The 26,871-nt window shown below is 45.0% G+C and overlaps 1 protein-coding gene and 1 long non-coding RNA gene across 2 annotated transcripts in view; one reads left to right on the top strand and one right to left on the bottom strand.

The window, feature by feature from the left end:
- The window catches only part of LOC141272996 (receptor-type tyrosine-protein phosphatase T-like), a 424,966-nt gene that overhangs the window by 231,756 nt on the left and 166,339 nt on the right, over positions 1 to 26,871 (top strand). The window lies entirely within an intron of this gene.
- LOC141169736 (uncharacterized) lies at positions 23,208 to 26,022 on the bottom strand. The gene is made up of 3 exons (XR_012252300.1): positions 25,881 to 26,022; positions 24,480 to 24,580; positions 23,208 to 23,972 (listed from the first exon to the last, which is right to left on the bottom strand). It is a non-coding gene; the product is annotated as an uncharacterized lncRNA (long non-coding RNA).

The following is a 26,871-nucleotide window of genomic DNA, read 5'->3' on the forward strand; positions in this document are numbered from 1 at the left end:
GCCTAGTGATCACTGATCCCATAGGCTCCATTACTGGACTTATGACCACAATGATTGACAAATCACAGCGATCTCGGCAACGTTTGTCTACAAAACATGCACTGAAGTCTGAGCCCCTTCTCGTCCCCCCACAGTGATCTATATGAAGGAGACTTCTTGTATCAGGCAGCAGTGACACAGTGGAAAATGCCACACGTCACACACACACATATATACACACACCTATAGGGGGGAAAATAAGTATTTGATACATTGCTGATTTTGGACGTTTTCCCACCTACAAAGAATGGAGAGGTCTGTAATTTTTATCATAGTTTACTTCACCTGTAATATACATGTGTCTGTATGTACCATATTTTTCGGACTATAAGACGCTCCGGACCATAAGATGCACCTAAGTTTTAGAGGAGGAAAATAGAAAAAAATGCAAGCAAAAATGTGGTAACGATGCACTGTTATGGGGGAGAGGTGCCTGTTTCTGACACTGATATATGGGTAATGTTCCCAAATTCTGATAATATACCCCATCCTTGAATATATGCCGCCCCTTCCTATTATACGTGGCCCCCATCCCCATCCTGGTATGCATGGCACCCCTCCATCCTGATATGCATGACACCTCTCATCCCTATCCTGGTATGTGTGACATTCCTCATCCTTATCCTGGTATGCATGGTACCTCTCATCCCCAATCCTGGTATGCATGGCCCCCTCATCCTTATCTTGGTATGTATGGCCCCCTCATCCTTATCCTGGTATGCATGTCCCCTCATCCCTATCCTGGTATGCATTGTACCCCTCATCCTTATCCTGGTATGCATGGCCCCCTCATCCTTATCCTGGTATGCATGGCCCCTTCATTCCCAATCCTGGTATGTATGGTACCCCTCATCCTTATTCTGGTATGCATGGCCCCCTCATCCACATTCTTGTATGCATGGCCCCCTCATCCTTATCCTGGTATGCATTGCCCCCTCATCCCTATCCTGGTATGCATGGCACCTTTCATCCCCAATCCTGGTATGCATGGCCCTCTCATCCTTATCATGGTATGCATGGCACCTCTCATCCCCAATCCTGGTATGCATGGCCCCCTCATCCTTATCCTGGTATGCATGGCCCCCTCATCCCTATTCTGGTATGCGTGGTACCCCTCATCCTTATCCTGGTATGTATGGTCCCCTCATCCTTATCCTGGTATGCATGGCCCCCTTATCCTTATTCTTGCATGTATGGCTCCATCATCCACATCCTGGTATGCATGGCCCCCTCATCCTTATCCTGGTATGCATGGCAACCTCATCATTATCCTGGTATGCATGGCCCCCTCATCATTATCCTGGTATGCATGGCCCCTTCATCCATATCCTGGTATGTATGGCCACTTCATCCTTATCCTGCTATGCATGGCACCCCTCATCCCTATCCTTGTATGCATGACCCCCTCATCCTTATCCTGGTATGTATGGCCCCTTCATCCTTATCCTGGTATGCATGGCCCCCCCTAATCCCCATCACGCTGCACATATCCAGCGCTGCGTCCTGTCTGCCCACACTGATCTCGCCATGTGAGCCGTGCATGGCGTCTCTGCCATGCGTGGCTCACAAGGAGAGATCAGCTGCCGGAAGGCACTGCTCCCCACGCCGGGACTGTTTGCTCCTTAATAGCTGGCACACTGCTGCTGGACATGAATGGAGGGGAAGGAGCTTCCTGCCGGACATGAAGGGAGGGGGAGGAGCTTCCTGCTGCACATGAAGGGAGGGGAAGGAGCTTCCTGCCAGACATGAAGGGAGGGGAAGGAGCTTCCTGCTGCATATGAAGGGAGGGGGAGAAGAAATGCTAGCACAGGCTTCCAGTATCCGTTGTTTCCAATGCTGCACATCTCATATCTTCACAACATGTGCCAGTTGAATGGCCACCAAAGTCTCCCGATCTGACCCCCTTAGATATTTATCTTTGGGGTCATCTGAAGGCAGTTGTCTATGCGGAAATTGCACGATGCAGTTTGTTGTGCAATTTCTCTTGAGTAAGCAGATACCCCATATGTGGAGGAAAACCACTGTTTGAGCGCACAAACCCCTTATCAAGGGAAGGAGCGCCATTTGACTTTTTGAATGTAAAATTTGCTTGAATAATTAGCGGATGTTCCCCTGATGTGCCTAAACAGTGGAAACCCCCCCACAAGTGACACCATTTTGGAAACTAGACCCCTCAAGGAACTTATCTAGATGTGTGGTGAGCACCCTGAACCCCCAAGTCCTTTACAGAAGTTTATAACATGGAGCCATGAAAATAAAAGAATCAAACTTTTTCCACAAAAATTATGTTTTAGTCCCAATTTTTTTATTTTCACAAGGGTAAGAGGAGAAAATTGACCCCAAAAACTGTTGTCAATTTCTCCTGAGTACGCCAATACCCTATATGTGGGGTTTGGGTGCACGGCAGAGTTCAGAAGGGAAGGAGCTCTGTGTGACTTTTTGAACGCAAAATCGGTTGGAATCGAGAGCGGACGTCATGTTGCGTTTGGAGAGCCCCTGATGTGCGTAAATAGTGGAAACCCCCCACAAGTGACCCCATTTTGGAAACTACACTCCTCAAGGATTTTATAAAGGGGTATAGTGAACATTTTGAACCCAGAGGTACGACACAGAATTTGATAACATTAGGTCATCATATTGAATAAGTTGTCATTAGTCTTGAGCACAAGTGCTCGCTACTTGAGCTTGCATCGGGTACTCAGGTATGCACCATGTATCAAGGGTGCTCGAGTGACATGCTCGAGTCTCCACCCGCATGTTTCACGGTTATTAGACACCCAAAAAAAAAAAAAAAATGTGGGGATTGCTCATGCATGGCAGGCAACCCCAGCGAGTTTTTTCTGGCCGCGAAGCATATGGGGCGGAGACTCGAGCATGTCACTCGAGCACCAACGATACTCAATTCATATCGTCATCTTTTTTTTTTTTTTACTTTTGAAAAAAATCTCAACCCTAACCCAATCCTAGCCCAACCCTAACCCTAGCTCAACCCTAACCCTAGCCCAATCCTAACCCCAACCCTAACCTTAGCACAACCCTAACCCCAACCCCAGCCCCAACCCTAGCCCTAACCCCAACCCTAACCCCAGCCACAACCCTAGCCCTAACAACCCCAAACCTAACCCTAGCACAATCCTAACCCAAGAGTTTATTTTTTACGCCGTTCCTTGTGTGGTATAAGTGATTAGACGACTTTATTCTTCGGGTCGGTGCGATTACAGAGATACCAGAATCATATGGGGTTTTTATGATTGACAGCTGTCACACACTAAAAGACGCATTTTTTTGTAAAATCTAGTTTTTGCATCGCTATATTTTGAGAGCTATAATTTTTCCACATTTTGGCAGACAGTCATTTGACGGCTTATTTTTTGCGGGATGAGTTGATGTTGTTATTGGTGCCATTTTCAGGCACGTGACATTTTTTAATCGCTTTCTATTCCGATTTTTGGGAGGCAGAATAAACAAAAAACAACAATTCAGGAATTGTTTTTTTTTTTACATTTTTTTATTCTGTTCCGCGTGTGGTAAAATTAATAAGGCAGCTTTATTCTTCGGGTCAGTACATTTACAGCGGTACCACATTTATATAGTTTTTCTATGTTTTGCCGCTTTTACATAATAAAAGCAATTTTATAGATAAAAAAATTTTTTGCATCGCTTTATTCTGAGAGCTATAACTTTTTTATTTTTTGGCTGATGGAGCTGTATGGTGGCTTGTTTTTTGCTGGACGAGATAACGTTTTCACCGGTACCATTTTTATTTATATTCGTCTTTTTGATCGCGTGTTATTCCATTTTTTGTTTGGCTGTATGATGATAAAGCATTGTTTTTTTATTTTTTACCATGTTCACTGAAGGGGTTAACTAGTGGGACAATTTTATAGGTAAGGTCGTTCTGGATGTGGCAATACGAAATATGTGTACTTTCATTGTTCTTTTTTTCATAATAATATTTATTGATGGGTACATTATATATATATATTTTTTTTTTAATATTTTTACAAATTTTTTTTTCACTTTCTCACAGCTTTTTTACTTTTATACTTTGTCCCACTATGGGACTTTCACTTTTTTTACTCTGATCGCCTGCATAGCACAGGAATGCAGCACCATTCCTGTGCTATGCTGGCTGTCAGCGCTGCACAGGGAGAAGATAGTTTGGTCATGCACTGCGCATGACCAAAAAACCTTCCTGCTGTCTGGTGACCCGGATATTGTCATGACGACATCGGGTCATCATGGCAACATCCGGGAAGCCACGGCAGACAGCGCTGGAGGCCGGAAGAGGAGGTGAGTATTGCGATCACCTTCCCTTGCTATCGCAATGCTGCGATCGACTTAAATCGCAGCATTGCGGGGGTTAATGTGCAGGGAGTGGTGCGGGACCGCTCCCTGCACATAGCACCGGGTGTCAGCTGTGACAATCAGCTGACACCCAACGGCAATCGCACCCGCACAGCAATGACGTATTAATACAGGTCAGGCTCTTAAAGCCCAGGGCACAGACGCGTATTAATACGTCTTGGGCTTTAAAGGGGTTAATCAGAGTAAGTCTGTCTGCATTTTCCGTGGAGAGGCGTGTGCACCTATCAGTGATGATTACCCCAGCGGAACTGAAAACACGCTCAGACACCACACTAGCAGCCGGGCAGGCCAGCACCTCTAAGGCATGTAAGGAGTGGTCAGGCCAAGTGTTCAGCTCAGACACCCAATAATTAAAGAGAACTGAAGCGTCAGAAAGGACACATGTATGGTCACTTAAATACCCCTTGACCATGTTCTGCAACTTATCCCTCCTTGGCATTGTTGCAGGCACAGATAGTCCTTGCTATTGTGCTGGTTTATTGAAAATTGCCCAATTTGTGCACATTTTCTCCCCACCTCTGTTGACCTGGTGTTCCTGTCTCTCCCCATTATCCATTTGGTGTTGAAAAGAGCCGGTTCTTCTGCCACCAGCATTGTCTGAGGGTGATGTTTTCTGCAACTGATCTACAACGGTCCTATTGAACGATTCCATTGTAAAACTCTTTGACTCCAAAAGGAGAGAAGGAAATTTCTCCTTGTACCGTGGATCGAGAAAGGTGGCCAACCAGTATAGGTTGTTGGATAAAATGTGTATCATGCGAGGGTCTTGCTACAGACACTTACACATGAACTGTGCCATGTGGGCCAAGCTGCAAAAAGGCAAATGTTCTGTGTCCCCAACAGTAGAACAAGTACCCATCCTCTCCTCACGCTGACTGGCCTCCTCCTCCTCTTTCACCTCCTCCTCTCCAGCCCATCCAGGCTGAACAGACATGAAGCTTGGGTTGGGTGTCCCCTCTGTAGCATTACGAGTCCCCTCGGTAGCAGAGAAAAACAAGTCCTCTCCCTCCTCATCCTCCTCATCTTCCTCCTCATCACCCATTGTTGCCTCAGAATATTGGCTGGGCTGGGTAGTATCACCCATTGAGAAATATGTCTCCATACTAACATGCTGGGCACTCAAAGCTTCCTCTTTGAGATTATGCACTGATTGTTTCAAGAGACACAGCAGAGGGATGGTTACGCTGATAAAAGCCTGATCACCGCTCATGAGGTTGGTGCAGTACGCAAAGTTCTCAAGCACCTCACAAATGTCAGCGACCCACACCCACTCAACAGTTGTTGTGTGTGGTGGCTGACTCTCAGTCTGACCGGCATGCTGAAGCTGGTATTCAGCTACTGCCCTCTACTGTTCACTAATCCTCGCCAACATGTGATACGTGGCGTTCCACCGCGTGGGCAGGTCGCACATGAGTCAGTGACTTGGCAAATTCAAGCGCTTTTGCAGCGCTATAAGAACAGCAAAAGCGATAAAGGGATGGTGGAAATGGGTGTCAATACGGCGCACCTTCTGAAGTAGGTACGCCAAGTCACGGTAAGTTTTCAGAAATTTCTGAACAACTAGGTTCAGCACGTGAGTCATGCATGGCACGTATACCAGTTTGCCGACCTTTTAAGCCGCCACCAGGTTACGCCCATTGTCACAGACGACCAGACCGGGTTGGAGGTGCAGCGGGAAGAGTGTCTGTTTTAAAGCTTGCCACAGCTCTGCTGCAGTGTGTGCTTTCTGACCTAAACAGATCAGCTTCAGTAGAGCATGTTGCCGCTTTGCCGATGCGCTGCTGCACAGGTCCCAGCTTGGCAGTAATGAGGAGGGTAATTCAGCAGAAGATGAGGAGCAGGAGGAGGGTAGATAGACTGAGATAGGGGATACATATTCAATGGAAATGCACTGTCAGTCACTCTATTTGGCAAAAAAACATGCCTGGCTTGTGCCACATTGTGACCAAGATAGGGGATACATATTCAATAGAAATTTACACTGACTATTGATGACCGACTGATGGCCCTCTGAAAACTTGAATTGAGGACCACAACTACTACAGTACTCCATCGTAGATAATGTTTGTCAAGGGAGGCCCTTGTCATGGAATCTTCCTACATCTATGACACAGCCCCCAGGAGTAATTTTTGGAAATACGATGCACGTTCTGCACTGGACCAAGTAGTACAGTATCAAGAAGTCTTCTCTTCCTATATAATCTGGGGAATATTGCAATCAAAATCTCTGAGCCATTTGGAGAAGCTTCTCCAACCCATCCTGGAGGGGGGCACCATATATCCATTGTCCATTGACTTGCACAAGTGATATATTTGAGTTCGTCATCCAGTTGACTAGTGTAGCTATATTTTTCCGATTCACAGAGTTCAGCCATACCTGAGGATCGCAGGCCGCACTCACGGCTACCTTCTAGTTCTCCATGTCTTTTGGCTATTTTCTCTGTAGTCTCTGCCCTTAGATGAGTAAAATAATAGTGAGGGCCTTACAATACGAATAAGTGAGGGCACTCTCAAATGTACACAAGAGGCACCTCCAAAATCTCTAGAGGAGGGCACTTCAAAATGTATATTACAGGGCCACATGAGGGCTCTCACAAAACTCAGCTTTCCTGCCACCTGCAGGCCCTCTGAACATTTGAATTTAGGGCGGCAGTATCACATGGTGGTGGAGGAGGAGGGTCAAGCCCAACACTACAATGGGCACATTGTAAACTGCTATGGAATATGTATTCCACTATCTGAGTGTCAATGATGGAGGGACCGCCCAAATGTCTAAGTAACAGCTGTCCCTCCAAAACGCATGTTACAGAGCCACCTGAGGCCTCTCAGGTCAAAGATCAACATACCTACTGGTACGTTCTAGCTGTGCTTGTAAAGTGCTGGGGAATAGCGACTTAGATGATATAGGGACTTCCAGGGGGGCGTCATTAGTGTATTGTCACTTCCGGATCTGTGCGTTCCACGGACCTGTATCCAGTTGTAGACGCCGGATATGTATACTATGGTAGCAAGACATGTGCTATGTTAATTAATTACATCTGTGGGGGTCACTTTTTTTGATATAAGGAGGGTATACGGTCAAATTCTTATACATGCAGCATTGACTGACAATCTGGGGAGAGGGATTGATGTCCTCCCCAGGTCCCCTGATGAACCCTGGTGGAAACTAGGGGGAAACGCTTGGGACTAGGGACTACTAACGATAAGTGTTACTTTCTATTTATGAATGAATATTTATTTGTGACTGTTATCTCTAACTGTCTTTAAAGGACTAGGGATTATCGATAAGGAGTGTCATTTTTGACTTACTAGTGAATATCTATGTTGACTGTCATGTCTTTGTCAGAAAATTTGGTTTTGACATTGTGTTATACAGTAGATGTGAGGTCTTATACATGTGGTACCATATTTAGCTAGACAGCCAATGCTAAGTACAAGTATGTTAAGTATGTGTCTACCAACTGATTAACTGTTCTGGCTATAAATTGATGGATCTGGCTGTGGCAGGGAATAGATTGTGCTCCTAAATTTATGAGCACTGATATATATCCTACTATATGTATTTGACCATCTATAACTGGGGAATAAGGCTTATCGGCTTCTTTATCTATACGTTCACTTCCTTTCTTATCGTTTTTCACCATTGTAGTTTTGGTTTATTTAAGTAAGGGTTTTTGTAGGGACATTAGGGACACCGACGTTGAGCGGTGGCGCCATGCAGTACAAATTAGGGTGCCAACCTCCGCTGCTAGGAAGGGAAAGAAATTAGGGACAGAAATAATCAGTATTCCCACCTTTTTTCGTGTATTACCTTATCTTTTATGTCCTAATATTATGAATATCTTTGTTGTTTGTCTATGAATTGCCTACAGTCCTTTTTAGAATTTACTATTAAAAGGTATTTTTAGGGGGTTTTAACCTTATGGTTGTCTTTGTCTATTTGGCCCCTTTTTTGATATTTTGTCTAGGTGTCTCATCCTTCCTATACCTAGCATGACAATGGGGCTGTCCAGTCTGATGGGCGTCGCTGGTCTGGGTCCGATGCCTCCTCTCTTCTTGGTTCGTGGGGATGATACGTCCTACGTCACCACACAGTTTCCTCAACATCACGCTCCAGCGCAAGAGAACTTCTCTTCTGCTGAGGGCAGAGAAAAGCACTATAGAGCTCCTGCACCTGACGAAACAGAGGAATGGAAGCATGTGACCCACAGAAGCAGGAGGATCGAGAGGCAGTCAGCACCCATACTGCTCAGGAACCAGTACCAGGCTCTCACGCAGGAGAACCATGAAGAAATACAGCAAAATAAGACTTTGCCAGCAATGAATAACCTTGTAAGCCCTCAGAATCCTCCTGGATGGAGAAAGAAGAATGTTGTGAAGAAAAAACGGAGAGTGGTGGTCATGGGGGATTCCCTGTTAAGAGGAACAGAGGCCGCTATCTGCAGACCAGACATAACCTCAAGAGAAATGTGCTGTCTTCCAGGAGCAAAAATTAAAGATGTGTCTGACAGGATATCAAGACTCTTCAGACCTACAGATCACTACCCATTCCTGCTAATACATGTGGGGACAAATGACACCGCAAGAAAGGACCTGGAAACCATCTGCAGTGACTTTGAAGACTTAGGCAAGAAAGTGAAAGAATTGGGAGCGCAGGTGGTCTTCTCATCCATCCTCCCTGTGGATGGCCATGGAACAATGAGGTGGAATAAGATTCTACAGGTGAACAACTGGCTACGTCGATGGTGCCGTCAACAAGGATTTGGATTTCTGGATCACGGGATGAATTACCTATACGATGGACTACTTGCTAGAGATGGGGTGCACCTTACGAAGACTGGAAAACATGTATTTGGAAGTCGCCTTGCTACACTCATCAGGAGAGCTTTAAACTAGAACAATGTGGGAAGGGAAGCAAAAGGCCAGAAAAAGCCATACAGCTGACAAATACTATTGAGATCTCTGCTACTGGAAGTGGAAAGAAAGAACAAAGACAAAAAAATCTAAATAAAAATATGGGAGGAAGAGAAACCAATCACAAACTAAAATGTTTTTATACAAATGCACAAAGCATGGGCAACAAACAAGGAGAATTGGAACTACTAATGCAGGAAAATAAATATGATGTCATTGGAATCACTGAAACTTGGTGGGACGATACACATGATTGGAATAAAAGGCTAAAAGGATACAACTTATTTGCAAGAAACAGAATTGATAAACGAGGAGGAGGTGTCGCATTGTATGTTAGAAAAGCTTATATCTGCACAGAGATTGATGCTTCAGAGACTGGGAGTTCTGTGGAAACTGTTTGGGTAAGAATACAAGGAGAGAACAACGGAAAGGACACCATTGTAGGCATTTACTACAGGCCACCTGGGCAAGCTGAAGATATGGATGAACTCTTTATGTATCAAATGACCAAGTTCTCCAAAAAATATGACGTAGTGGTCATGGGAGATTTCAACTATCCAGACATTTGTTGGGAATCTCTCTCAAGTAAAACTAACAGGTCAAGCAAATTCTTATCCTCTCTTGCTGACAACTTTATCTTCCAAAAGGTAGGGGAGAAAACAAGGGGATCTGCTACTTTGGATCTAATCCTTATAAACAGGGAGGAAATGGTTGAGGAGGTAAAGGTGGCTGGGACCCTAGGAGGCAGCGATCATGCTATTATAGAATTTTGGATAACTAGAGGAGGAAGACATGTGAAGACTCAAACTTCAAGGTTAGATTTTAGAAAGGCAGATTTTAAGAGACTCAGAAAGAGAATAGGAGGGATCCAATGGCTGGATGTCCTTAAGGACAAAAATGTCCAGGAAGGATGGGAAATTTTTAAAAATGAGATTCTCAAAGCACAATCGTTAACAATCCCGAAAAGTAGGAAGAATGGGAAGCATTTAAGGAAACCAGGATGGATGAACACAGAACTTAAACACATGCTAAAAAGAAAGAAAGAAATGTTTATTAAATGGAAAGAGGGAGGCATATCTAAAGAAGATTATAATGCAGTCTGCAGATCCTGCAGGACACGTATCAGGTTAGCTAAAGCTGACAATGAATTAAGGCTTGCAAGAGATGTCAAAAGCAATAAAAAAGGATTTTGGGGGTATGTCAAAAGTAAAAGAAAAGTCAAAGATGCTATAGGATTTTTACAGGATGAAAATGGAGAAATGGTAAGAGAGGATGTTGAGAAGGCCGAACTTTTTAATTCCTATTTTGCATCTGTTTTCTCTCAGAAAGAAAATGTAACATCAACTGATTTTCACTGTCCTTTTAAAGGAATAGAAGAATCCAAGTTATCTGTAAACAGAAAGATTGTGAGGGAATATTTAGCTAACATAAATGAGTTCAAGTCTCCAGGTCCAGATGAATTACACCCCAGAGTACTGAAGGAGATCGTAGAAGAAATTTTAGAACCACTCTCCATAATCTTTGAAAATTCTTGGAGAACAGGAGAAGTCCCAGAAGACTGGAGAAGAGCAAATGTTGTTCCTATCTTCAAAAAGGGGAAGAAGGTGGACCCAGGGAACTATAGGCCGGTGAGTCTGACTTCTATACCAGGAAAGATCTTTGAACAAATTATTAAACATCATGTATGTAAGTACCTGGATAAGAATGAAGTGATTAACCAGAGTCAGCATGGGTTTGTAACTAACAAGTCATGTCAGACTAACTTAATTTCCTTCTATGACAGAATCACTGACTGGGTGGATCAGGGAAATGCTGTAGATATAGTATATCTTGACTTCAGCAAAGCATTTGACAAAGTATCTCACAACATCCTTATTGAAAAAATGACCAAGTATGCAATGGACCAGGCAACTGTTAGGTGGATTCATAACTGGCTTAGTGATCGGACTCAAAGGGTGGTTGTAAATAGCTTCACATCCAGCTGGATGAATGTCTCAAGTGGGATACCACAGGGCTCTGACCTGGGACCTGTATTGTTCAACATCTTCATCAATGATTTAGATGAAGGAATTGAGGGTAAACTGATTAAATTTGCTGATGACACAAAGCTAGGAGGGATAGCTAATACTAGAGAAGAGAGAGAGAGGATTCAAAAAGACCTAAATAAACTGGAGCAGTGGGCAGCAACCAACAGAATGGTTTTTAACAGGGAAAAATGCAAAGTACTACATCTGGGCAATAAAAATGAAAAAAGCATATACAGAATGGGAGGAATAGAGCTAAGCAACAGTACATGTGAAAAAGACTTAGGTATACTAATAGATCATAGACTGAACATGAGTCAACAGTGTGATGCAGCAGCAAAAAAGGCAAATACAATTCTGGGATGTATTAACAGAAGCATACAGTCTAGATCACGTGAAGTCATTATCGGTCTTTACTCCTCTTTGGTCAGACCTCATCTGGAATACTGTGTACAGTTTTGGGCACCACATTTTAAAAAAGACATAGACAAACTGGAGCAAGTTCAGAGAAGAGCGACCAGAATGGTGACTGGTCTGCAAACCATGTCCTATGAGGAACGGTTGCAGGATTTGGGAATGTTTAGCTTGCAAAAAAAAAGACTGAGAGGAGACTTAATAGCTGTCTACAAATATGTCAAGGGCTGTCACATTGTAGAAGGATCATCTTTATTCTCATTTGCACAGGGAAAGACTAGAAGCAATGGGATGAAACTAAATGGGAGGAGACACAGATTAGATATTAGAAAAAACTTTTTGACAGTTAGGGTGATTAATGAGTGGAACAGGCTGCCACGAGAGGTGGTGAGTTCCCCTTCAATGGACGTCTTCAAACAGAGGCTGGACAGACATCTGTCTGAGATGATTTAGTGAATCCTGCTTTGAGCAGGGGGTTGGACCAGATGACCCAGGAGGTCCCTTCCAACTCTTCCATTCTATGATTCTACATGAGCACAATGCCAAAGACACTGAGTGATGACATAGGACCCATTATCAACACGAACCGAGGAGAGGAGGCGCCGGACCAAGAGCAGAGATGCCCATCGGACTGCATCGCCCCGTAGGTGAGTATAATAAAAGCTATTTTTTGCTTTATGGAGAGTGGATTGGGGACACACATACAGCATTCTAGAATGCTGTATACTAGGGCACACAGGTGCTGACTGTACTTTATATGGGAAAAAACAGATGACAGTCTCCTTTTTAAAGGCTCTTTTCAATTTTAAGCATTTATGTTGTGATGACCCCTTTTAATCCAATAACATTATCATTGGAATTTAGAATAAAAAGATGATAGTACAGTAATGCAGTAAAGTAATTATAATGTCTTCCATATGGCATAACAGTCATATTTCAGTTGTGATGACCCCTATTAATCCATTTATTGTGTCTTTGTGCGCCATGAAATTAAATCTACCCCAACTGTGCAATGTATGTTCTGTCAATCTATTACGTAAATTATAGTAAATCAGATGCTAAACTTACATAGGTCAAACGTCGCAGGGGAGTAAAATTATTATACAAAAGCGGTTTCCAGAAATAAGAGACAGATAGTGCCTTAAATCTGCTATACTGACTTTGTATAACAGACAATTGTATGACAGACAAGTCTTGTCGTTCAGGAGCGACAAGATCAGGGAAATGTTTCCTCTATTCTGACAATTGGGATGACAGATTTCAGCTCTACAGTCAGCAGGATTGAGATCGCAGCTTTATATATACAGTTGTGCTTAAAAGTTTACATACCCCGTGTCAGGAAAATATTAATGTCAGGGACATATTAACAGAATATTAGCCCCTTCTCCCATGCCCTCTGCTGTAGTGTTTGTCCAGAGATGACAATCATACAGTGTCTAATGCAAATTATCACCACTTGTCAGCACCGAGCTGTCCCATTCTGCTCAGCACAAAAGCCCCAATTAGCACACGCCTGGGAAATAGCTTATGCTGGTGGTGGCAGAGAGTATTAATAATTGGGCTAAAGTGAAGCTGACAGTGACCGTACGGAGGGCGATAAACACGGATTCCAGTCTGTGGAACCCAGGGTGTTGCACCATACGCTCACTGGTCGCTTACCGATACCTACGTAGAGAGTAGTCTGGATCTCGTGCTCGCGACTCCGGACGAAATACGGACAGCGTGACGGCACGGTGAGATATTGCATGATCTCCCTGGTGTCGTCCCTCTGTGTGTGTTGGAAAGTCCTGACACCCCGGCAGAATTTTTGCTTTCTTGGCCTTGTTTCAGAGAATATGAATGATAACAAAAAACCTTTTCCTCCACTCATGGTTATTGGTTGGGTGAAGCCATTTATTGTCAAACTACTGTGTTTTATCTTATTAAATCTTAATGACAACCAAAAACATCCAAATGACCCTGATCAAAGTTCACATACTCTGGTTATTTTGGCCTGATAACATGCACAGAATTTGACACAAATGGGTTTGAATGGCCACTAAAGGTAACATCCTCACCTGTGACCTGTTTGCTTTTAATTAGTGTGTGTGCATTAAAGCTGAGTGAGTTTCTGGGATCCAGACAGACTCTTACATCTTTCATCCTGCCACTGATATTTCTTGATTGTGAGTCATGCAGAAAGCAAAAGAATTGTCAACGGTTCTATGGGAAAAGGTAGTTGAACTGTATAACACAGGAAAGGGATACAAAATAATATCCAAGGAATTGATAGTGCCAGCCAGCAGCGTTCAAACTGTGATTAGCAAATGGAAAATCAGGGTCTCTGTAAAACCAAACCACGGTCAGGTAGACCAACAAACATTTCGGCCACAACTGCCAGGAAAATTTTTCGGGATGCAAAGAAAACCCACAAATAACATCAACTGAAATTCAGGACTCTCTGAAAACTAGTGGTGTGGCTGTTTCAAGATTCACAATAAGGAGGCACTTGAAGAAAAATGGACTGCATGTTCAAGTTGCCAGAAGAAAGCCATTACTGGGTGTCAGGTTTTCCACAGTGATGACACCGTGGAGATCACACAGTATCTCACCATGCCGGCAGTATGTCACGGATTTTGTCAGGGATCCGCGAGCACACGATCTCGACTACTAACTACGTAGGTATCGGCAAGCGACCAGTGAGCGTATGGCCACCACCGGCCGAGTTTGAAATATAATACAGGCCTTGTCGGACACCTGCGTTCTGGTAGCGTATGGTTTCGGTTGAGGGAATGATTAGAGAGCAAAAGAAACAGAACTATTAAATTTTATATTTAATCCAAAAGGGAGGCAGTGTTTGAGAAAAATATACAAGATTTTACAAATGGACATTTACAATACAGAATAGACAGTTACATAAAATAAACAGGATTACAGAAGAAACTTACTATAGAGGGACGAATCAGTATAGCTGGAGGAGGGGCTTGCCGATTTGATTTGAGCATTATCGAACGCGATCCGTTAATTATAGTATCTATACCCCCTGGCAAAGAATGCTCCTCTATCCTCCGTGGATTCTCTTATACCTAAGGGGAGATCTGCCCACACACCCCTGTCGTGACATCTTGGGGGCTTGGGCTCCACCCTTCATGTTTTTATTAAAATAACTAACTTCCGCAATAACTTATCCCTGGTTGATCGCAGAAGCTTGCAAGCGATGCCATTTTTTCTGTTATGAATTTGACGTTCCCAAGAGACCACGCATGGCGTAGCTATGATCTGCTATTTTGCTACTTTTGCGCCACAGGCCCCTGGAGGGGATTACGGCTCCAAAAAATAACCATCTTGTTCCTTTGCTGACCCTGTCACTAAAAATATGGGTCCCATTATTAGCAGAGTTATGAAACTTCCAATATTCCATATTTTTTTTCGTCTCCGAAGATCCTGGGACCCTCTATTAGATTCCCTTTTTTGTCCTGGGAAGCAAGCTTCAACAGCTGCATGTAAATTATCGCAAGTCTGCATCTAATCATCCCCTGCCTCTATCAGGGGAAAACACATTCGCATTTTAAGTAGGTTGGTGGCACCTCTTGTGTGCCAGTGTTTGTTCAAGCTACTTCGGCTATGGGTAATAATTTGCAGAGAGACAAATGCTGGACTGTCAGCTCTCCTATGACAAATTGGGGATAAGGGAGGGGTGAAGAGGGGCTTGGGAAAAAGACTTCTTAATATCTATGACAGGGGGAGAAAGAATATTTTTAATGTTTCTCAATATTTCCCTGACATCTCCCCCTCTTTGAGGTGGCATAGGGGTTGATTTTCAGATCACCCTTTAAGCCCACCTCCTGGCCCACCCTTCCTGCTGATCCGACGTGGCATGGACCCAACTCGCCCACCACTCTGACCGACCAGGCATCCAGCTTTCTGATCACCCTGACCGGTTCAGTGTACATTTTCCCCACACCTCAGGCTATGGGTACCTTCCTGCTATACTCCTGATAGACAGGGGGACACACCTTTCTTTTACCTTACCTGGTTGTGGGGCCTACTCTTCCTGCCATCATTTTTACCTTGGGAGCCGTGCTCAATAGTGGGGAGCTTCGACCGGCCTTGTCACAGTCGGTCGTGACACTGGTCGGCGGCACGAAACCACTTTCCCTATGATCCCTGTGTTTCTCCCCATCCTTTCTCGTTACCTCTGGAGCCGTGCTAGTCATGGGGCAGCTACCACTGACCATGGCACTATCTGGCGTAACACTGGACACTTGCACGGGACGACCTGCTTCCTGGTATCCGCACCTGCTCCCCTTGCCCATAGCACTTATGCTAGCTCACTTTAGGGAATCCTTAGCATCACCCCGCAGGGTGAGGTGGCTGAGTTCCCCTTTACCACAACACACACTTTTATTACACAACACATTGACATTTTTGACAGTGGCATTATGACATATCAGATCTAGGAGGGTTGTCAGGCATTTATTGGGCAACCAACTATTCAAGGTCAGTTCCCAATGGAACATTAGTGGGGAGATTCTCTGACACCCCCACTTCCCTTAACCCCCTCCCCGCACCCCAGTCCAAGAAAACTCGAGCCATCGGTATGGGATGGCGAACACCCCCTGTTATGTCCTGTTATGTCCCATAAATGGGAAACTTTACAGACTGCCCTGGACATTTTACATACTGTGTTGCATGTCTTGCATTTTTCTTATCGTTCTGGTTGTTGCTATGCAATAATGTTTACCCTTCTTGTGTATGTCCCTTCTCTCTCCCTGTCTTCCGCTCATGTGACTGTGTTATGGCAAACCCCTCCCTTCTTGTTCCACCTCCCCTCACATTCTTCATGTATCCTCCATTAGAAGTCCATGTGCTTGTACCCGGTCTCTGGTAAAGTTCTTTTTTACCTGCTGCTGTGCATGCATTTCACAAGTTCCTGTAAGAAAATAAACCCCTCTTCTGAATTCTTCTCAACGTGTGTGCCTGCAGCTGAGTTAAGCTATCTGTGACCGTTGCCAATTGTAAGTACAGGTGAAGAGATCCAGCGTCTCACAGAGCCATATTTACAGCCACAGGCCATGGGGACAGACTAGTAAAAAAGACTTCCCAGATTCATCTAAAAAGCCAGCTACAGCTTCTATAAAGCTAAAGGACATTCAGCAGAGCATCCGCTCTCATCATATAAGAGACTATACAGCTTCCCTCCTCCCTGTGAATTAAGATGGCTGAGGGAATGACTACACAGTCTCTGCCAGACCCATTGTTGGAGGAAGAGTGCATAGAACTTGATCCACTGTCTAGTGAGAAGCCTAGACGCCCCACAAAGCCTACATGGAAAGTCAGGGAGAACCTTGAAGTCAGTAAACATGAAATGTCCTGTGTTATAGCAGACTTATGGCAAAAACTGCTGAGTCACATAGACAGCCTGTCTCAGCCTGCTTCTCTCAAACTACCACCAGAGGGAGCCCTTGCACAACTGTGTTCAGATTATCAACTGTATGTAAAAACAGATGAATACGCCTCCATTTTACAATAAATTACCCCTTCTGCTTCTTGTAAAGAGCTGCAAGCTTTCCAACAACTTCTCTCTGAGAGAGAAAGCATGGTGCGTGATATTAAAGCCAAGACAGAAGCAAGAATAGTACTAATGGCCGAGATGTCATCTTGCATTTCTTGCTCAGCCAAGCAGTCAAAGCGATCATCTAAGTCACGCTCTTCAAAATCTTCAACCCTCAGCAAACAGCTTATAAGAGCACGTTTGAAACTGAGGCCACTAAGGTACAAGCTGCTTTGCTCAAAAGAAAACTATGATGGAAGTAGAGGCAGCCAAAGCAGTACACAGAAAGGCAGAAATTGAAGCCAGTGCAGCACGCCAAAAGGCAGAAATAGAAGCCAGCGCAGCATGCAAAAAGGCAGAAATGGAAGCCAGCACAGCACGCCAAAAGGCAGAAATGGAAGCCAGCGCAGCATGCAAAAAGGCAGAAATGGAAGCCAACGCAGCATGCAAAAAGGCAGAAATGGAAGCCAACGCAGCACGCCAAAAGGTAGAAATGGAATCCAGCGCACCACGCCAAAAGGCATAAATGAAAGCCAGTGCAGCACGCCAAAAGGCAGCAATGGAAGCCAGCACAGCACGCCAAAAGGCGGAAATGGAAGTAGCCGAAGCAGCACGCAAAAAGGCAGAAATACAGGTCCTAGAGAAGGAATGTGAACACGCCACAGCCATGGCAAGGTTAAAGGTCCTGGAACAAGCCATCAGTGGGAGCCAAAGAGACAGCATCAGTTTAAGTGATTTTGATTCTGAAGACCCTCTTAAACGTACCAAAGACTATTTACAAAGTCAGAATAGTGCACCCCCGGCTCCAGCAATTGTTCCCGATGCCACAGACATTCCTCTAAGGCAACAGGACACAGAGTGTTTATCAGCACCCCGCATTCAAGGTCAGCACAATACGCTGCCAACCCTGCATCCTGATCCTCCTCCATGCACTGGAATGTACCAGGCCCCTACACCTCACCAAACCCTATACACAGAAGCACACATGCCGGCCAATATGCAGGCAAGTCATCATATTCCAGTCAGCCACACAGTTCCAGTCCCATGTGTGGCAGAAACTAAGCACATTAAGCCAGTTACTGGACTGAATGCCTACGCTGCACCATACTTTCCTGCATTCCTTGGTCAAAACACCACAGACTGCATGAACAATGCTAGCCAGCCAGCAACTGTCTTTCCAAAAGCAGAGAATACTGACATGAATGTCTTTGTGAGGTACATGATTCGCCATGATCTAACTAAGACTGGTCTTACAAAGTTTGATGATCAATCTGAAAACTACAGGGGTTGGAAATGTACCTTTAAAACCGCTATCAGTGATCTCGGCATCACCGCCACTGAAGAGCTAGACCTGCTGATCAGGTGGCTTGAGCCATAATCCACAGAACGGGTCAAGAGACTTAAATCTGTCCACATCAGTAATCCAATGGCTGGTCTCACAGCTGCAAGGGAGAGACTAGAACGAAGCTATGGTAGTCCTGAGGCCATAGAAAATGCCCTGTTCAAGCATCTAGATGATTTTCCAAAACTATCCGGTAAGGACAGTGCAAAATTCCAAGAGCTCCGTGACCTCCTGTTAGAGCTTCAGCTGGCCAAAGCAGACCCACACCTGCCTGGCCTCAGCTACCTGGACACTGCTTGTGGGGTAATCCCAATAACTTCTAAGCTACCATTTTATTTCCAAAATAGGTGGGCCATGCTTGGATTAAAATACAAAAGGGAAAGCCAAGACTCCTTTCCTCCATCCTCCTACTTCTGTCAGTTTATTGAAAACATTGCAATGTAAAACTAACCCAAGCTTCTTCCATAGAGAACCCAGTGCCTGTGATTCATTCCCTCCCAAGTATGAAAGTCCACATTCAAGCAACAGAAACCGCACCAGTCCAGTGTCAGCAAAGAAGACTGATGTTCTTTCCACACCTTCACCAGCTCCAGACAAGAGCGAGGTATGTGAAAAGGTCGAAAACCCTAATCATATGTGTCCTGTTCATAAGTTGCCACATCCCCTAAAGAAGTGTACCAGCTTCAGAAAAAAAGCCCTCCAGGAACGCAAGGACCTTCTAAAGAAGTTTGGGGTATGTTACAGATGTTGGGCGTCTACTGAACACTTTACTAAAGACTGTAAAATATCTATTAAGTGTTTTGAGTGTGACAGTGAGGACCACGTACAAGCGCTCCATCCTTCCCAACCTGACTCTGCACCGCTTGCTCCTTCCCCCACCACAAGGCATGGCGGGGAGAATAGAGTGCAACCAGCAAGTCCTACCACAATTTCTTTATGTACAGAAGTCTGCGCAGAAGACCTGTGTGATAAGTCCTGTATGAAGATATGCCTGGTGAACGTGCATCCTAAGGACCATCCAGAGAAAACCGTAAAGATGTACACCGTTCTGGACGATCAGAGCAACGATCCCTTGCAAGGTCAGAACTCTTTGATCTGTTTGACTTAAAGGTAAATGCTCACCCCTACACTCTGGGCACCTGTAGTGGTGTTACAGAGGTCTCAGGGAGAAGAGTAAATGGACTGATAGTATCTTCTCTTGAGAACAACGTGAAGATACCCCTACCCACTTTGGTCGAGTGCAACCAGATACCATCCAACAGAGAGGAGATATCTACTCCAGAGGTTGCTCTTCGTCACCCCAATCTGAAGACTATAGCCAACAAGATTCCAACTCTTGACAAGAGTGCGCACATCCTGATTCTGCTTGGCAGAGGCATTCTGCGGCTACATAAGGTAAGTCGGCAAATCAACAGGCCACATGATGCTCCATTTGCTCAATGCTTTGATTTAGGCTGGGATATCATAGGTGATGTCTCCATGGAAAGGACGAAGAGACCTGCAAGGATCTTCTCATTTAAGACTCATTTCTCACCAAATGGTTGCAAAACTCACCCTCTACCATGCCCACATCATTACTGGGTGAAAGAGAAGCCGAGTAACAGTTAGTGGCAACAAGAAACCTCTGACAACATGAACATGTTCCTGTCCTGTGATGACAACTTCGAGTCAATAGTGTTCAATTGTTCAAGCGAAGACAACCGGCTGGTTACCGCAAGAGGAGACAGTGGAAACAGTGGAAACTATCTCAGGTTCCAAGGACACAAGGACAATGTCGTCCACCACGAGGTCATAGACTACCAGACGAAGGTCTGTGTCTTTGGGAACTGCTCCTCACCTGCTGCAGCAATCTGTGGACTGAGACAGACAGACCAGGAAGATGAGAGAGAATATGCATCTGATGCTCCTCTGTCTGTGAAGAACCTCCATGTAGATGATGTGCTTAAATCTCTACCCACAAGTAAAAAGACAATTGATCCGCTCTCTGAAGCACAGGAAATGTTGTTAGCAGCAAACCTCAGACCTCACAAGATCATCTCCAGCATCCAGGAGGTAATGAAGGCATTTCCATCTGAGGACCGTACAACGAGCTTAAAGGACTTTGATCTGGGTTCTGACGTTCCTTCTATGCAACACAGCCTTGGTCTGCTCTGGAATATTAAACAAGACACGTTCACATTCCAGGTGTCAGTCTGCATTAAACCCTTCGCCAAACGAGGAGTCTTACCTGTTGTAAACATCATCTATTATCCTCTCGGGTTTATAGCAGCCATCACCATTCAAGACAAGATTCTGTTGAGACAGTCGACTGCTGAGAACACAGTTTCGAACATTCCACTACTGTCCCAGAAACCACAAAGGTGGGAAACATGGAAGACGTCTCCGAAGATCTTGGATCATCCCATCTCATTCCCATCTGGATCTACTTTAAGGTCTCTTCCAGCAGCCACAAGAAGAGAAGTCCACATTCTCTCTGGTGCATCTACAAAGGTCATAGCTGCAGTGGCCTGCCTTAAGAACTCAGAAGCCGTCAGCAAGGTACCTTGTGAATTTGTCCTGGATAGGACCAAACTAGCCTCAAAGTCTGCCCACACTGCACGAAGACATGGTATTTGTGCTGCTGCACTAGTGGTGGAAGTTGCAGAAGTTGCACCTGAACTGTGGCGTCACATCTCCACTGACTTGCATGCAACTAACACAGAAACAAGTTATTGTTATTGTTACATCCCTGTGTGTTTTTCTTTTGTCTTTTAGGTCAACGTTGACATCATCAAAAGACATCATGTTAAGAATTGTGAAATCTAAAGATTTCAGACGGGAAGTGTTATGTCCTATGAATGGGAAATTTTACAGACTGACCTGGACATTTTACATACTGTGTTGCATGTCTTGCATTTTTCTTATAGTTCTGGTTGTTGCTATGTGTATGTCCCTTTTCTCTATTCCACTCATGTGACTGTGTTGTGGCAAATCCCTTCCTTCTTGTTCCACCTCCCCTCACATTCTTCATGTATCCTCCATTAGAAGTTCATGTGCTTGTACCATGTCTCTGGTAAAGCTCTTTTTTACCTGCTGCTGTTGCATGCATTTCACAAGTTCCTGTAAGAAAATAAACCCCTCTTCTGGATTCTTCTCAACGTGTGTGCCTGCAGCTGAGTTAAGCTATTTGTGATCATCACCAATTGTAAGTACAGGTGAAGAGATCGAGCATCTCATAGAGCCATATTTACAGCCACAGGCCATGGGGACAGAATACCCCCAAACCCAGTGACAGTCAGGGTCTTCCCAGGAATAAGTTCCTCTGGTAACACAAACTCAGGGCAGATGAGGGTACGTTCTGTGCCAGTGTCCTTAAGTCCCACAGTAACGATGTTGCCCCAGTAACCGGTTGTAAATTCTCCCGGGCCCTGGCAACCGCACCACCCACAAAAAGAATGGCTGCAGTAGGCCCTGAGGCCTCAGGTGTGGGGTTAATCTTCTGCCTCTCCGGGCAGACAAGGCTGATGTGAACAGTTTGGTCACAAACATAACAATTACGGGAGTCAAATGCAGGCCAGGTGCTGGAAGATGGGGCAGAACCCACTGATCGCTGGCTGGCTGGGACACTGGAGGTGGTTGTAGACTTACCCCCTTTCCAGCTGGCGATGGCTGACTTCCGCACCTCTGGTGTGTGATGAGCCTCATAGGCATCTGCGATCTGGGCTGCTTTGGCAGCTTCCTTTGGCTCCAGGTCTAATACAAACTGTCGCACTTCCACTGGGCAAAGACAATGAAACTGGTCCTTCACCATCAGATCCTTCAGGTCCTCGAAGGTGGTGACTGACAGTCCTCGGATCCACTGCTCAAAGTTGGTTCTGAGCCCATCCACCACATCACTGTAGTTATCATGTGGTCCACGTTGGAGGGCTCTGGTTTTTTTCCCGGCAAACCTCCGGAGTCAGCTGGTACTTTTTTATCAGGGCCTGCTTGACTGCCTCAGTCTCCATCGTGTTTTCGAGGGAGAGAAGCAAACACCTCCAGAGCTTTTCCTCGGGGCCCTGGAGTCCAATATCTAGTCTACTGGTCGGCAGGCAGCTGATACTGTCTGCAGGCTTTTTCAAACCCTTCTAGAAATGTGTCCAAGTCCACATCCTTTTCCATCACAGGGAAATGCTCAGGACAGGGTTTAAAACAGTTGGTGCTGTTGGACTTACAAATCTGCATGGTGGATGGCTCCTTCGAAATCTAGGCTAGTGTAATACTATTGTAAGAAATCGAGGATTCTGGTAGCGTGGGGCAATGAACAATCAGAGACGGGTTTCTTTAATGCAAATAGTGTATTTGTGCAACAGCAATAACACCCAAAAACAATATACAGATAACCCGTAGTGACATGCAATGAAACAAGTCAAGCGAGATTAAGTCCTTGAAACCTATTTAGCAAAGTCGGCAAGGATTTTGCTGGACTCCATATTCAATCCCTGAGGAGAAATAATATAGTCTAAAAATTGAATTTCGGAGCAATGAAATTCACACTTTTCGAGTTTGATGTACAAATGATTATCTCTCAAACGTCTAAGCACGGTCTTAACATGTTCCTGATGTTCCTGTAAGGAATCGGAGAAGATCAAAATGTCATCCAGGTAAATTACCACATATTGGTCCAATAAATCCCTGAAAATATTGTTGGCTAAATGTTGAAAAGCTGCAGGAGAGTTACAGAGTCCGAATGGCATCACTAAATATTCATAATGTCCATACCGGCATCTAAAAGCTGTCTTCCATTCGTCCCCAGGACATATACGGAGTAAATTATATGCCCCGCGAATATCTAATTTGGTAAATACTTTGGCCTGGTGAACTCTTTCCAACAATTCCGGAATTAGCGGCACCGGGTGCCTGTTACGAATGGTTACCTTATTTAACTCCCGGTAGTCAATGCAAGGTCTTAGAGTCCCATCCTTCTTCTTTACAAAGAATATAGGGGCTCCCGCTGGTGAAGAAGATGGTCGGATAAACCCCTTGGCTAAATTCTCAGCTATATATTCTCGTAATGATTTTAATTCCAGAGCCGCCAGTGGGTTAACATGGCCGAACGGAATCGCTGCCCCAGGAAGCAATTCTATGGGGCAGTCATACGGTCTATGTGGGGGAAGTTGATCTGCCTTCCTCTTGTCACAAACGTCCGAGAATTCCTGGTAAACCAGAGGGAGAGTAGGTACCTGTATTGCCTCTTCCACGTTCTGGGTAACTGGAGACGTTACCTTTGGACTGATGGTAGGACTACACTTCGGGGGGAAGGATATCTCCTTGGTTTCCCAATTGATGTTTGGATTTTGTGACCGTAACCAGGGAATTCCTAAAATTACAGGAAAATGAGGAGAAGATATTAACATGAATGAAAGTGTTTCTTGATAGTCTGGTTCCATCTTACACTCTAGAAGCACTGTCTCCCGATCTACTGGTCCAGAAACTAATGGGGAACCATCCACCGTTTCCATAGTGACTGGTGAAGCTCTTAGTTGTGTCTTTATACCATGTTCCCTGGCAAAAGAAGAATCCATGAAATTCCCACCTGCTCCAGAGTCTATCATGGCAGAACTTGGTATCTACTGTCCCTCCCACTGAATCTGAATAGGAAGAGAACAATGTGAATATTTCTCTCCTTGGTCTTTAGGGGAAGTCAGCATAAATATTGGGGGAGACACAGCATCTAGATGCAGACTGGTCTCCGAAACTTCAGACTCAGAGTCTGTGTTATCATAATCCCCTACTACCGCCAACACCTTGTTGGGTCGCCTGGGACATTTATGACAATTGATGAGGACATGGTCCGATTGACCACAATAAAAACATAAGCACTCACGGAGACGGTATTTGCGGCGTTCATTGCTCTCACGTCTTTATAGCGAGTCCACCTGCATAGGCACCTCCTCGGCCTCCCGCGAGTTCTTGCCTGTGGTTTCCCTAGACGGAAGGGAGAAATTAGTGATGCGATTTACAGCTGCCCATTTTTCTTGTCTGCGTTCAGTTAGACGGATATCAATACGTACACAGTGTTGTAAAAACAACTCAAACTCCTGTGGAGACTCTGAACGAGCTAGCTCATCCTTGATTGCACTGGACAAACCCTTCCTAAAGATTGGCAATAAAGCATTGTTATCCCAGTTGGTGTCCACCACTAACCTTTTAAATTCAGTAACATATTCTATGACTGAACGTTTCCCCTGGCGTAAGGAAAGCAAGGCAGATTCAGCGGTAGCACGGCGGTTGGGATCGTCGAACATTTGCGCCATGGCTGTCAGAAAATCATCCAAATTATTTAGATGGGTATCGTGACTTTCAACCATAGGATTTGCCCAAGCCAGTGCCCGTGATGTCAACAACATAATAATACATAAAACGTTAGATCTATCACACTGGTAATAGGAGGCATGTATATCAAAGAATAATATACATTGATTAACAAACCCACGGAATTGACTTCGGTCACCATTAAACCGGAATGGAGGCAATTTGGGCATACTGGTGGATGATGTAGGCTCAGTAGGTAAGTCCTCCCGGACTTCTAACCTAGTACGTAGATCTTGGAGAGCCTGACCGAACACCTGTGCATTGTGGTCAATCCGGGATTCCATGTCTGTAATCCTATTGTGTATAGCCTCTATCTCCTGCTGCAAGGAGTTAATTATGGTGAACAGTTTGTCTGCCTGTGTCATTGTCCCAGCAGAATCCTCTTTAGGCTGGAGTATCCTGTAATACTATTGTAGGAACTCGAGGATTCTGGTAGCGTGGGGCAATGAACAATCAGAGACGGGTTTCTTTAATGCAAATAGTGTATTTGTGCAACAGCAATAACACCCAAAAACAATATACAATAACCCGTAATGACATGCAATGAAACAAGTCCAGCGAGATTAAGTCCTTGAAACCTATATAGCAAAGTCGGCAAGGTTCTTACGACGGAGTCCTCACACAAATGTGATCAAAAGGTAAGTCTGACACACTGGTGACGTGGCTCGATACAAACACTGCTGGTGTAGTAAGAGTCAGATCCAGGTATACAGTAGCCACAGGGAAGTCCAGAAACAAGTTCACATTTAAGTATTATTCCAGTAAATAGTTCCAGCAGCCCTCACCGGAGGGAGTGAACGAAGGGTTAAACAGCAACACACAGTTCAGAAACACAGTTCTTACCAGGTAGAGTGAAGCAAGGGTTAAATTCTAAAGTCAACAGGTTAATGATAACACAGTGAGTGTAGCTTACATAGGCAGAGAATGTCCAGAGCCATGGTAGAAGCTCACTGCTGCTGAGAAACATGTGAAGATTAACCTGGGAAATACACAAGAGATCTGGGAGGTAATAGAAGGACAAGGCAGCTGGACTGAAGGGAAACGGATCAGAATACTCCAGCAAGGAAGCCAGCACCTGAGCCGGGTTTTAAACAAACGAACAGGAAGTAGGGCACACAAGAACAGCAAACTCCATCTTAACAAAGGGCAAAATCATTCACAAGGTTACCTAGAAAACCCGGAATACTGACAGGTAGCTCCAGCTGGTGCCGCTGCTCATCTTGCCACTTTTGCTCAGCAACCTCTCGGTCAGCTTGGACCTCTCGCTCAGCTCTCTCAGCCTCTCGGTCAGCTTGGGCCTCTCGCTCAGCTCTCTCAGCCTCTCGGTCAGCTTGGGCCTGTCGCTCAGCTCTCTCAGCTTGAGACTCTCACTCAGCTCTCTCAGCCTCGGACTCTCGCTCAGCTCTCTGAGCCTCTCGGTCGGCTTGAGCTTGTTGCTCTGCTTTCTGCTGGAATTTCAGGATTAGCTGCAGTCGTCCATCACGATCAATTGCGGCTGAGCTGTTCCAAGGCCATCTGCAGGTGGGGGTCCTCACTAATCTGGCTGCGGGTCTGGCTGTCAATCACAGGTGGGACCCCTGCAGCTGCGCCATCTGGGCCTTGGCTGGCCGCCCCATAATCAGGGCTCTGCTGTCGGACTGGCTCTGCGATACATTGCAACAGTTCAGCAATCATCTGGGCCTTGTTTTTGCCCATGGGGTCAATGAGTCTCCACTCACAGAGGGCAGTGAGAGTGACCTTCGACTGCTGGGTATACCAGGGCTATCCACATGTAGCCTTCATTGCCAAATAAAAGATAGGACAGAAAAACAAGAGAAGGGAGGGGATGCAACTGCTACACGTATGGTAATGTTCCAGATAAAAAATTATTAAAACACTGAGTCTGATTTCTTAAAACTCTGCAC

This window comes from Phyllobates terribilis, unplaced genomic scaffold, assembly GCF_046119375.1.
Source record: "Phyllobates terribilis strain yellow unplaced genomic scaffold, ASM4611937v1 Scaffold_1__5_contigs__length_1240528914, whole genome shotgun sequence".
NCBI classification, from domain to species: domain Eukaryota; kingdom Metazoa; phylum Chordata; class Amphibia; order Anura; family Dendrobatidae; genus Phyllobates; species Phyllobates terribilis.